Source organism: Choristoneura fumiferana, chromosome 10, assembly GCF_025370935.1.
Source record: "Choristoneura fumiferana chromosome 10, NRCan_CFum_1, whole genome shotgun sequence".
In the NCBI taxonomy this organism is placed as follows: Eukaryota; Metazoa; Arthropoda; class Insecta; order Lepidoptera; family Tortricidae; genus Choristoneura; species Choristoneura fumiferana.
The window spans coordinates 1,195,302-1,206,419 of NC_133481.1; positions in this window are offsets into that span (position 1 = coordinate 1,195,302).

The window sequence follows — 11,118 nt, forward strand, 5'->3', positions numbered from 1 at the left end:
TTTTCCAAAAGGTAGAACTTCCAATTTGGGCACTATTCGAAACGTGCCCCCTTTCAAAAAGTGCACTTTTCAGTACATTTGGTATATTTTATGTACATTATTCACTCCAACAAAATGGTACAAAACTACAAGAAAAAATTGTGGGTACCTGTCATATACAAAGTGGGGTTAAATTATTTTTGCGCTCTAACCCTTCTTTCTGTGTGGGGTTTCGTTGAATAGAACATGTAAAAATGGTAGGGGTCTTCAAATACTATTTTTCGAGAAACTGAACAGTTTCGGAAAATAATCGCTCTGAAAGTTCAAATGCATCAACCCTCTTCTAAGTTTTGAAACAGCATGGTACCTTACACTAAGCATAGCTTGACATGCCCTTGCCCGGCTTTATTCAATTTAGAATTTATTAATACTATAGATTATTTATAATTTAAAAAGTGCACCTTCTTAGAAAATGTATCTTCTGAGAAAGTGTTCTATTTGAAAAAAATACACTATTTGAGAACATGTACCTATTGGAAAGTGCACTTTTAGAGACAGTGTATGTTCCGAGAAAGTGATCCTTCTGAAGAAGTGCACTTTTAGAAAAAGTGTACGTTTCGGAAAGTGAGTTTACGATCCTAACCCTTACAGCGTAACTGTGACAGCAAAATTACAATACAATCGAACATAATTTAGTTTTTTGTGCCTTCAACTGTTTATCTATGTTTTCTAATCTCGCCGCAATCTCAAGTGTCAATGGAGAATGATTGCGATACTGTTATATAAATTCGCCTGTTTTGAACTTCAACAAATACACTGATTTCAGAGATACAGATGGAGACGAGAACAAAAAGTTAGAAGATCACAATCTTCTGTTAACTTGTGAAATTTTCAATGTCTATAACAAATGGACAAATAATCCGATATCGTGGCTGAATTTTCTTATGAGATCTGTCATTATCACTGAATTGTATTCGAAAATTCATCATTCTCAAGTTATTTAGTTCCTCATTTTGAGACTATCGAATCGAGACAGACTGCTGCGTCATACCGAACCAGCCGCTCCAATTAAATTAAAAGTATATTTGACTAAGTAGTCAAATACACTCTTCTTCTTTGTTCTTTACGATTACTTTATTTATTAGATGAACTTAATAATCCTTTAATTACCTTAAAATCAATTGGTCATCAATGATATTGAAGTTATGAATATTCAGATTTTCAAAATATTCAATTTGATTCTTATATAATTCCTATTAATGAAATAAAAAATAATAATTTTCGTTTATTAGATGTTGATAATCGAATTGTTCTTCCTATAAATAACCAAATTCGAATTTTAGTAACAGCAACAGATGTTATTCACTCTTGAACTATTCCCTCATTGGGGGTAAAAGTAGATGCTAATCCAGGTCGATTAAACCCTAAAAAGGGGGTTTAGGGTCCTAAAAGTTTAGGACCTTCAAAATCGTGCAACAATATTTCTAAATGGGCTAACAGCGTGATTTGACATGATGGCTGCTCAGGTAGGATCCCGTCGGACCTATTTATCAAATTAACGCTAATAAGTAATGAGTACATACAGTAGTGCTGTACTGAACTTGTTCGAGATACTCATTAATTCCTAACACTTTAACTTTAAAATACTATCATCACAGGACAGTTGAATCTTTTGAAAATAATGAAAGTGGGTATATTTATTTCGCTGATGAGGAGATACGTAGAAGAACAAGGGTCACCGACATAGCCAAGCGAATTAGCTCGTTGAAATGACTTTGGGCAGGCCATATAGCATGGAGAACGGATGGCCGTTGGGGCCGAAAAGTTCTCGAATGGAAACCACGGATCGGCAAGCGCAGCGTGGGACGTCCACTAATGAGATGGACGGATGACCTGGTTGGAGCCGTGGATTCAGTGGGTGCAAGCCGCTTCCAACTAGTGCAACCTGGAGGTCTATGGGGGAGGCCTATGTCCAACAGTGGACGTCTTACGGCCGAGATGATAATGATGACGATGATTTTGCTGATCTTTAGTGTAACGATCTCTCCGTCTACCAAATTAATGAAATATCTGAGTTCGAAGAAACAATTTAAGTACAGAGTGATTTCATTATGCAAATTCGAATTAACAATACTTCAGTAACTCACTTACTGTAGGGCGAATTTCATATAAATATGATAAAATATTCAATTAAGTGTCCACGGGTCACGGGAAGCCCGAGCGAGCGGTTAAGTTATCATGGAAGCCTTGACGCTGCGTGCTGTAATGAGATTAAACGGCACGTCAACAAGGATCTCGCACGACCTCCGCCGTGACTTACCGATGCATGTGCCATACGGAATTATACAATTGAGTGAGTAAAGAACAATGTGTTGAGGATGAAACAATTGAAGCCTGCTTATTCGAGCTCGATTCAGCTCCAGCTGGAATATCATTTTAAAGATGTAATGTAACACTTAATGCCAAGGCATGAACATGAGCGTGACTTCGACAAATTAAACAAATCTTTCTCTGAAAATAGCGTCTCATGTTAAATTGTTTCTCTTGTCAGTTCGACTTAGCAGCTTATTGTTTGGTGCCGACGCGACTTGGTTCTCGAGCGACAAGACGTCCAACTTTAGAGGCCGTGTACCTCGACACAAATTATCCACGGCATCCATGACGAGCCCGACGTAATCTTGTTTATCAGTGCGGACATCGTCAGATGTGTCGTCTGCGACTATAACATCTCTAACACTGTTGGTTTACGATGAGTTTAGTGCGCAGTAATGTTAGCACTTACACTGGACTGAAACTGTTAATTCTGGGTAATTAAGTCTTTTTTACTTCAACACACGTACATTCGTGTAACTATTGAATTTTAAATCGCCATTGTAGGACGATTCATTCATTATAATTTACGTCGTGTTGAATTGCAGTTATTCTTATCAAGCTTGAATATAAGGCTAACAATTTTCTAGTTTCTTCTAACACGCCTTCATATTCTATTCGGTGATAAAGAAAGATTGCTAATAGCACAAATAACCCAATCTACGATTCTAACTAACAGTGATAATGCTTTATACGGCAAGCAAACAAGCCGAGGAGGGCTTCAGGTCGTTAGCATTCATCGGTCCAACACCGGGTCGAACGGGGTTATGCTAGGATTACACAGCAAATTCACTCAGGGATTATGGTGCAGATAATATATCCAAACGACATAAACTGTAATTTATTGATCACAAATTGCTAAAAGTAAAATTAGGTCGCTGTGTGGCCAAACATTGATGAGCTGACAATATTCTGTGAATTTTCATGAGTCAATCAATAGTAATCACTGTTAGTAATTGAATATCTTATTTATCTTATCTTTGAATGATTTTGAACTACTGAATAATTTAATTTGTGGATTTAGCTAGCAGCAGTGGGATAACGAATGTTCTTTAAATGTTCAAGTCATGATGGCCAAATTAACATGTAACTCTTGGCTGGCAACACCGAAAACTCATTTATTTCCATCGTTTGAAATTAAAAAAGATATTAGTCACTGAAAACCACTTTTCACAAGGAGGGTGCGAATTGAATCAAAATGTAATTTGATAAAAAGCGGTGAGCGACTCGAGTCGACGTCAATTCGGCGAAAACCTTGAGTAGAAGCGATCATTGTGATAATGGATTTAATATAAAGATAAGGCAGGTGATTCGAGGGGTGCATCTGTTTAGAAATTTCCCACTTTGAAATATCAATCAACCTGTTAGGCCTCATTTGCATAGTTTAGAAGCAAACTGAAATAAACTTCTGGTCGCTGATTCCCAAATCGAGAAATAGAATAATTTAAGAATTTGAAGCGAGAAACAAGCTCATTTCAGAATTAATTAATAATGGAGCTTTATTACATTTCGCATGTTATAAACTCTTACATTCTACCTCGCAACCTCGTTCAAAAATTTCATCATCTAACTCCTAACTTGGCGAGTACTCGAATTGACCGTTTTCAAGCGAAGTAAATTGTTAAACAAAGAACTGGATAAGGCACACAACGAAAACAAAAAATACTCAACATTCAAAGCCACCTAATTGTAAAAGGGAAGCAGGAAAATAATTTAATATAGGTAAAGCGCGATTCATTTACGAATCGGATGTGTTGCGAGTTGCGAGGCGGGTGCCCGCGGAAGTAAGGGCCAATTAAAAGTCCGACTACACTCGCATGATACTATACTGCACAGCTGGATAGTATAATTACTACTTAACAAACAACTATGTTCAAAGCTGTATATTTTAAAGACTGCTATCGAATGACCTCGTTCGTTGACGACATTGAAGAGATAACATCGAGATATTTGGTTCAAACAACATTATCTTGAATCTTTTATAAACAGAACTTCAAAATATAAATATTATCTCTTGGTTTGGTAAAAGATATTCCTGAAAAATAAATGAATAAAACATCTTCAGGTAATTGTAAACTCGCAAACAAAAAAGTTCTTGTTAGTTTACTCTTGAACGAGAACGATTACATAATAACAGCAAAGCCGTGACTTAATAAAGTAGTTAGGGTCGTTTGTCGTACGCAGACACCCAATAAGCGGAACGCTAACTTTAGGAACTTGACCTTCCAAGTTCAGTAGCGGGCACCACCCGCCCCGCCCGGCCGCATCTCTACCCGCATTGCAGGCAAGCCGAGGAGCGCTTCAAATAAAGCACCAGATTACCAAACCCGTGTCAACCAAACTCCTTTAAAAATCCCTTGATCTTATACAAAGATTGCATATTCATTCCGTCCGAGTAAACTCAGTAAGAGCAAGCCAGAGAGGATAAAATAGCTCTTATAGGTTCAAGGCGAAAAGTAATTTGTTTTATCTTCAATATTAGAGGAAGACAATCCCTGTTACGGCGGGGATAAAGAGCCCCTGCTGTAATGGGTTAGATACGGGCATCAATAAGGCTGATAGAACCTCAAGGTGCAGGCGGTGTTCATTCACACAGAGGTCAAGGTAGCCTTAATGCGTTTACTGCTTATGGCCTTGCGCATTTTATGGTCATCGCTGGCACTGAAGGACAGTTTCACCATTATTTTAAATAACGCAGATGGCTATTATTAAACACGGAATACCTTTCATTTAAGAAGTCCTTTATAATGCATACAATGGAATCAAGAGGCGAGGCATTACGTTTTCAGCGGATAAAGGCGTAGGTTAGGTACAATTGAAAATGATAATATTTGTAGCACAAGCACAAGAAAAGGTAAAATAACAAATGGCGCCAATATCACAAAACTGGAAGAAAATTTATTGAGGAAATAAATCCCGAACAATTAAAGGAAATGGATCGTATAATTAATGCGTTTGTTTACGCTAAAGTTGTGCGTGTTTTGTAGTTTATATGGGGCGAGTTGAGCGCTCAAATACGTGACCGTGAATTGCACAAATTGTGGCTACAAAGCTAATCTAATTATGCGTTCATTGACTGGTTGTTTCGCTTCGATAAAATAAAAATTCATTGAGCAAAAAAGACAAATGCTGTTTTTAAAACTCAGTACAGCTCTGTAATCTAACTAAGCCACCAAATTAAACTCGAATTAAGTAGAATGTATGTTCATTGTATATTCACGAGAGAAGTGTGCCTACCTGTCTCACTTAATTTAGTGGGACTTCTTGCAAGTAATATTTTATCAAATTATAAAAAAAAAAACATTACATCTGTTTATTCCATAGTCATATAAAAAAATTACATAATTCACCTAGCTAATCTGTATTTTTAAATATTCTAAGTGCTAGGCTATGAGTTGCCCTAAATAAGTAAATTCTTGAGTATTTTATCAATTGGGTTACATATTGTTATTTCGCACTGATGGTTTGCAAGCGAGAAACCAATATCAGTATCAATCATAAGCTAGTCCGAAATCATATCCCGCCCAAATGTGAAGTTTTAACAGCGTACTAAAACTAAATAAACAATGGCTATCGTATTATCTGCAGGTATAAAAAGCGTTCGGTATGACGTTAATAAAATTCCATCCCATATATTGTGGTTTAATACTCGATTCACATCACACGGCGTGGTCTGGAACAGTATTCGTGGCATTTTCCCCCCCAGGCCTACTCGGTGAGTCACCGCGTCCTTCACCTCTGCTCGGTAAGATCCGCATTCAGAATTTTACTAAAAGCCTCTCTTATTCTTGTATGTTTATATTCATTCATGCTCTTATAAAAAACACTCGGAAGGTGGAATTTGGTCATAGCGGTGTACACTTGAAGTGAATCTCATTTATTTAGACATTTATTCGCTCACGTCGTATTTGTACGAATTCTTTGGAGGATTTGTTTAGCGGTTTTGAAAATGATGACTAATAATAATTATGACAAACGTTACATTATGACTTATAAAATTATGGCAGTCAAATGGATCCCTTTTTAATGCCTTCAGCGCATTAAAATTTTATGTACCTACTAAACAAATTTAAGCTGACAAGGTTGTTACGACATCTATTAATTAAAATTGTGAAATAATCGTAACTAATAGCGTTGAGTTTAATTATGATTTTGTTATTAGGTTAACTGGTAAAAATATGATTAGATGTATTCAAAAACTAGGTCGCAATAAGTTCTTATTTCACTGAAACTAAATTTGAATTTCACATCTATAACGGCTTAATTACTACAATGCGAGTGAAAGTCAGTGCCTCATGACTGAGTTTTTTTTTACTAGGTACTTTAATAGGTCTTAATATCAACGACGTAAATTTAACTTCAGCGCACATAGCTATAGTTCAAATTAACTAAACCAGAAACCATAATTGAGACTACTTTGACAATTCATTTCAAGTGTTGCCAGTCAGGGTAGTGCTGTTCGTGTCGTTATTAAAAAATATTACAGCTTTGGCTACCAGTGGTATTTATCCATTAAGTACTTACGGTGACATAATCAAATTAATTTAATAATTTACTTTGTAATGTAAGATATCATTGAAGGAAGTGCAAAATCGCAAATATTAACGAACGACAATTATTAAGTAGGTAAACATTTTGTCTGGATTGGCTTTTATTTAACCCCTCTATTATCTACATTATGCTAATGATTATTATGGCCGACATGTAGTGCGGCCAACCAAGGAAATGTTGAGATAATTCTACCAATATTCACAGTTCTACATTAAATTTAAAAAAACATCAGAATAATAAGGAACCTGAGCAGATACTCTGAAGGTAAATGTAAACCAAGTTGACGCAGTTTTTAAAACACATCTTAAGTACTGAAGGAGCCATTGTCTCTAGAAATTTCTTTTTTTGCCGTGAAATTACGTACCCAATCATTTCTAATTTAAAAATTGCATCACACATAAATAATGGCGGCCGGCCGTAACCTTAAAAAAAAATATGGCGGTTTTCTACACAACTTACTGAGTCCAGTTAGTCAAGTGTGCAACAATGATATTCCCGGATTTGTACTAAAGTTTCGACTTAGCAAACCATACAACATAGTCGAATCGACATTGATTATCGATTCGCCACGTCACCATTTAATTTCATCAAACCCTGGTAACCCTTTAACTGTCATACTTGTCAACCTGGTCTCACGGATTATAGTTTTTAGTTCAGTAAATATATTACGGCAGTCATTCGACTATAGGCCTGAAGAGTTACTTCCTCTAAATCAGCAGAACTGATTTCAACAGAATAATTCAAAGAGAAATAAAATCCGTGGCCTACTCCACGTTACGCTACGTTAACGATATAATGGGCAGCAAGAGACGGTACTAGCATTAGCATGTTCTGGCACTGCTACTGTCATTAAAATTAAACTAATTTGGCATTAGCACGGATATCAAAGTGTAGCCGACGGCAAGTGCGGGTACGTACACAAGAAAAACAAAAGACCGACTGGAGTCAACCGCAAACTGGGACATAGAGCCTAATTTCGATTACGCCATTGCCACAACCTTACACAACTTACTTTCTCTGTAGAACTAATCGCTAAAGTACCGATGGGTTTTGAATTTTACTATGCTATTTAATTATTTAAGGCAATAACCACAACGTAACCCTCTCACACTTTGTTGATCGTTAGTATGTTTAGTTAAAGTGGAGAAAAAATTCGTTTAACTTATGGTTATTATTATTACAGACAGAGAATAATGAGCTAATCAGTTTCATATAGCGATAAGCACACCCCAAGGGCACCGTGCGTGGCCAGTCGCAGCAAAATGTAATGTCATGCAGAAGTCACGGTCACTAAGCGCTATCTAAATTATTTTTCGGGCCCAACCTGCGTGGAGTGTCGTAGGTCTTCACGCGTGTTTCTCATTAAAACAACACGCAAATGCGTAAATGAGCCGTTTAACACTATATTACAATTTTTTCGTCATTTTTTTTAAAGTATTCCAAGTCAGTGTTATATTCATATAGCAAATAGACGTGAAAAGGACGTAACATAATTTCAGCTTCCTCCCTTTAGCTTGATTATTATTTATTACTTGCAATCACGATTTGTTTTGGCAAGGTTCTAATATACAATTGCAAATGTCAATTTAATGACAATTTGTATTTGACGACCGGATCGCCAAGTGGTTAGAGAACCTGACTACGAAGCTTGAGGTCCCGGGTTCGATTCTCGGCCAGGGCAGATATTTGTATGAATAATACGAATATTTGTTCTCGGGTCTTGAATGTTTAATATGTATTTATCTATATTTAATCCGTTGCCTAGTATCCATAGTACAAGCTTTGCTTAGTTTCGGACTGGGTCATTTTTTGTGTCAAGTGTCCCATGATATTTATTTATAATAGTAACAACAAAAATATTTGCCAATTAGGTACATCTGGAATTGTTTTAACAAGTGTAGAAACCCTTCAGGAGGGCGGTAAATTTGTCATTCAAATAAATTTACTAATTTACTCTTGTCTTTTCATAACTCGCGTGTGTATGCATCAGACGCGTTTTTTAGATGTTTACGTAAATCGAGCCTGATGAGTTTTGCAAATACGCCGTTTCCCATTTGTTTAAGGGGGTTGCTCTTCCATACAAACCTACGGACACCCCGCATAGCTTCCACGGACATGTTTTCTTAGAGGATTTTTTGAGAATAGTAAATTATGGATATGCTCTTCAAGCAAAATCCAAAAAAAAGTAACTTTATTGCATCAAAAGTGCAGCGTGATGCAGTAAATTTTGATGCATTTTACCATTGTATGAGTACAACTGACAGTGTTCGCAGCGAGCATGTAGTGACATCTTATATGGGTGCGTGAGTCAGTGTCACAAAATCAAACTATTGTAAATAGGTATCGACTATTTCGTTTGGTCACGTGACCATCACCTTTGGCTCAGATAATACGACAACTAAATGAAGAAAGCATGAGATCACTGAGAGATCAAGTTCAAGTTTCTGAGTCTAGTATTTTCTTTTTTGTTTTTAAATCTGTTATTTTCGGAAGTTGAAACGCCTAAACTATTATTTCTGATTAATGCAAGGACACAAACTTTAAGTAGGACGAAAACAGGTAAGTTACTTTTAAAATTGTCATTTAAAATAATAATTATTTAAGTAACAGACCCAGTCCTCGGCAAAAAATATTTCATTGCATACTTTACATACATTATAATGCGGTGCTTCGATCTAGGACAATGGTTTTTAAATTCAACTTACAAATTCTGAACAGATATTGGTTATTTACTCTTACGTAGACAGTAGCGCCACTAATTTATATAAAGCATATATATTCTCACAATAAAAGGTGATAGGTGTAATCACTAAACTAATTAGTTAAAAAATAAGGTCTACATTCAACATACATTGCATGTGTATGAATATCAAGTTTTACAGTGAGGCTCAAATAAATTCCTACATATCACGGCATTTTTACGGCCGCTAAATCTAGGCTCAGTGAATAAAAAGGTTTTCACAATCGAAGTACTTTTCGTACCACCTTTTTATTATTATTACTGGCTAGATAAGTAAAATTTAAACGTCATTATAATACATTTTGTCACAACGTCAAGTCAATGAGATTGATATTCAAAGCAATTATGTTTGAACACAAATCAAGAAGTCAAAAAGTTGTCGGACGAGAGGAAATTAGCAAGAGTGCAACTCTTAAACTATTTATGTATGTACGATTTGATGATGAGGATAACATATGTAATTGAATACACGGGTATGTTAATTTTATCATTTGTCAGAAACATTAATATTTGTTACAAGAACACCAGAGACAGGCTGTAAGAATTTCATTCCTACTGGGTGGCCAAAGTATTGCTTATCGTGTGTACCAAACTTGTGGTCTGCAGCAACCTACTACGAAAACATACCAAATTTCCCTAACTCTTAGTTGCGTCGTGAACATTTTTACTCCATAGAAGTAAGTCGCTTCCCACCGTCTGTCTGCATATGTACGAGTATGTACTGTATGTACTCTATTATGAAGTGATTCAAAATTTTTTATTTTATTTATAAGTGTGAGAAACGGCAAGGGTTATGGTTTTGGAGCATATGTATGGTCATTTCTTTCGCGCGCTATGCAACAAGGCCTTGATGCATCTAACAAGCTAAGACAATAAACAATAAGACAGAGAAGAGACAAGAGAATAAGTCATTGTTAGGAGTGACAAGGTTGTTAATTTATGCGTATGTGAGTCTGTCTGTGTATCTTTCCGTCGGCCCATCCGTCCGTCCGTCTGTCGATCCGTCCATCTGTCTGTCCGTCTGTCTGTCTGTCTGTCTTGTAAGGTTGTCATTTTGACAGGTGACAGCAAGAGTTTTCGAGTCAATGTTTTTTCTGTTCATCTCATAATTCGGCGTTTTTTCATTTGATTTAAGGACATTTAAATTAATCTCCGTTTGTGTAGATCGTTTACAGGAATATGGATTCAATAATTATTTTCTCTTAATGGTTGGTTTTGGAAAGTAAAAATTTGGATTTTGACTCTAGTGATGTCCTTCAAAAAAAAAAAAATCGTACATGGCAACAGTGACAGCTCTACGAGCATGAGGCCGCGTTTTGGGTGAGCAGCCATTTTGATTGATGGTTGAAGAGTAGTTGTGTTCCTAAGTGGGAATTATTTTCTGTTTTTGGTGAGTTCTCTTGATGGACCTGGTAAAGGCGTCTGAATACGCTGTCAGCGTTTCTCTTTACTTATTTTTCATTTTGTTTTCAGTGGGG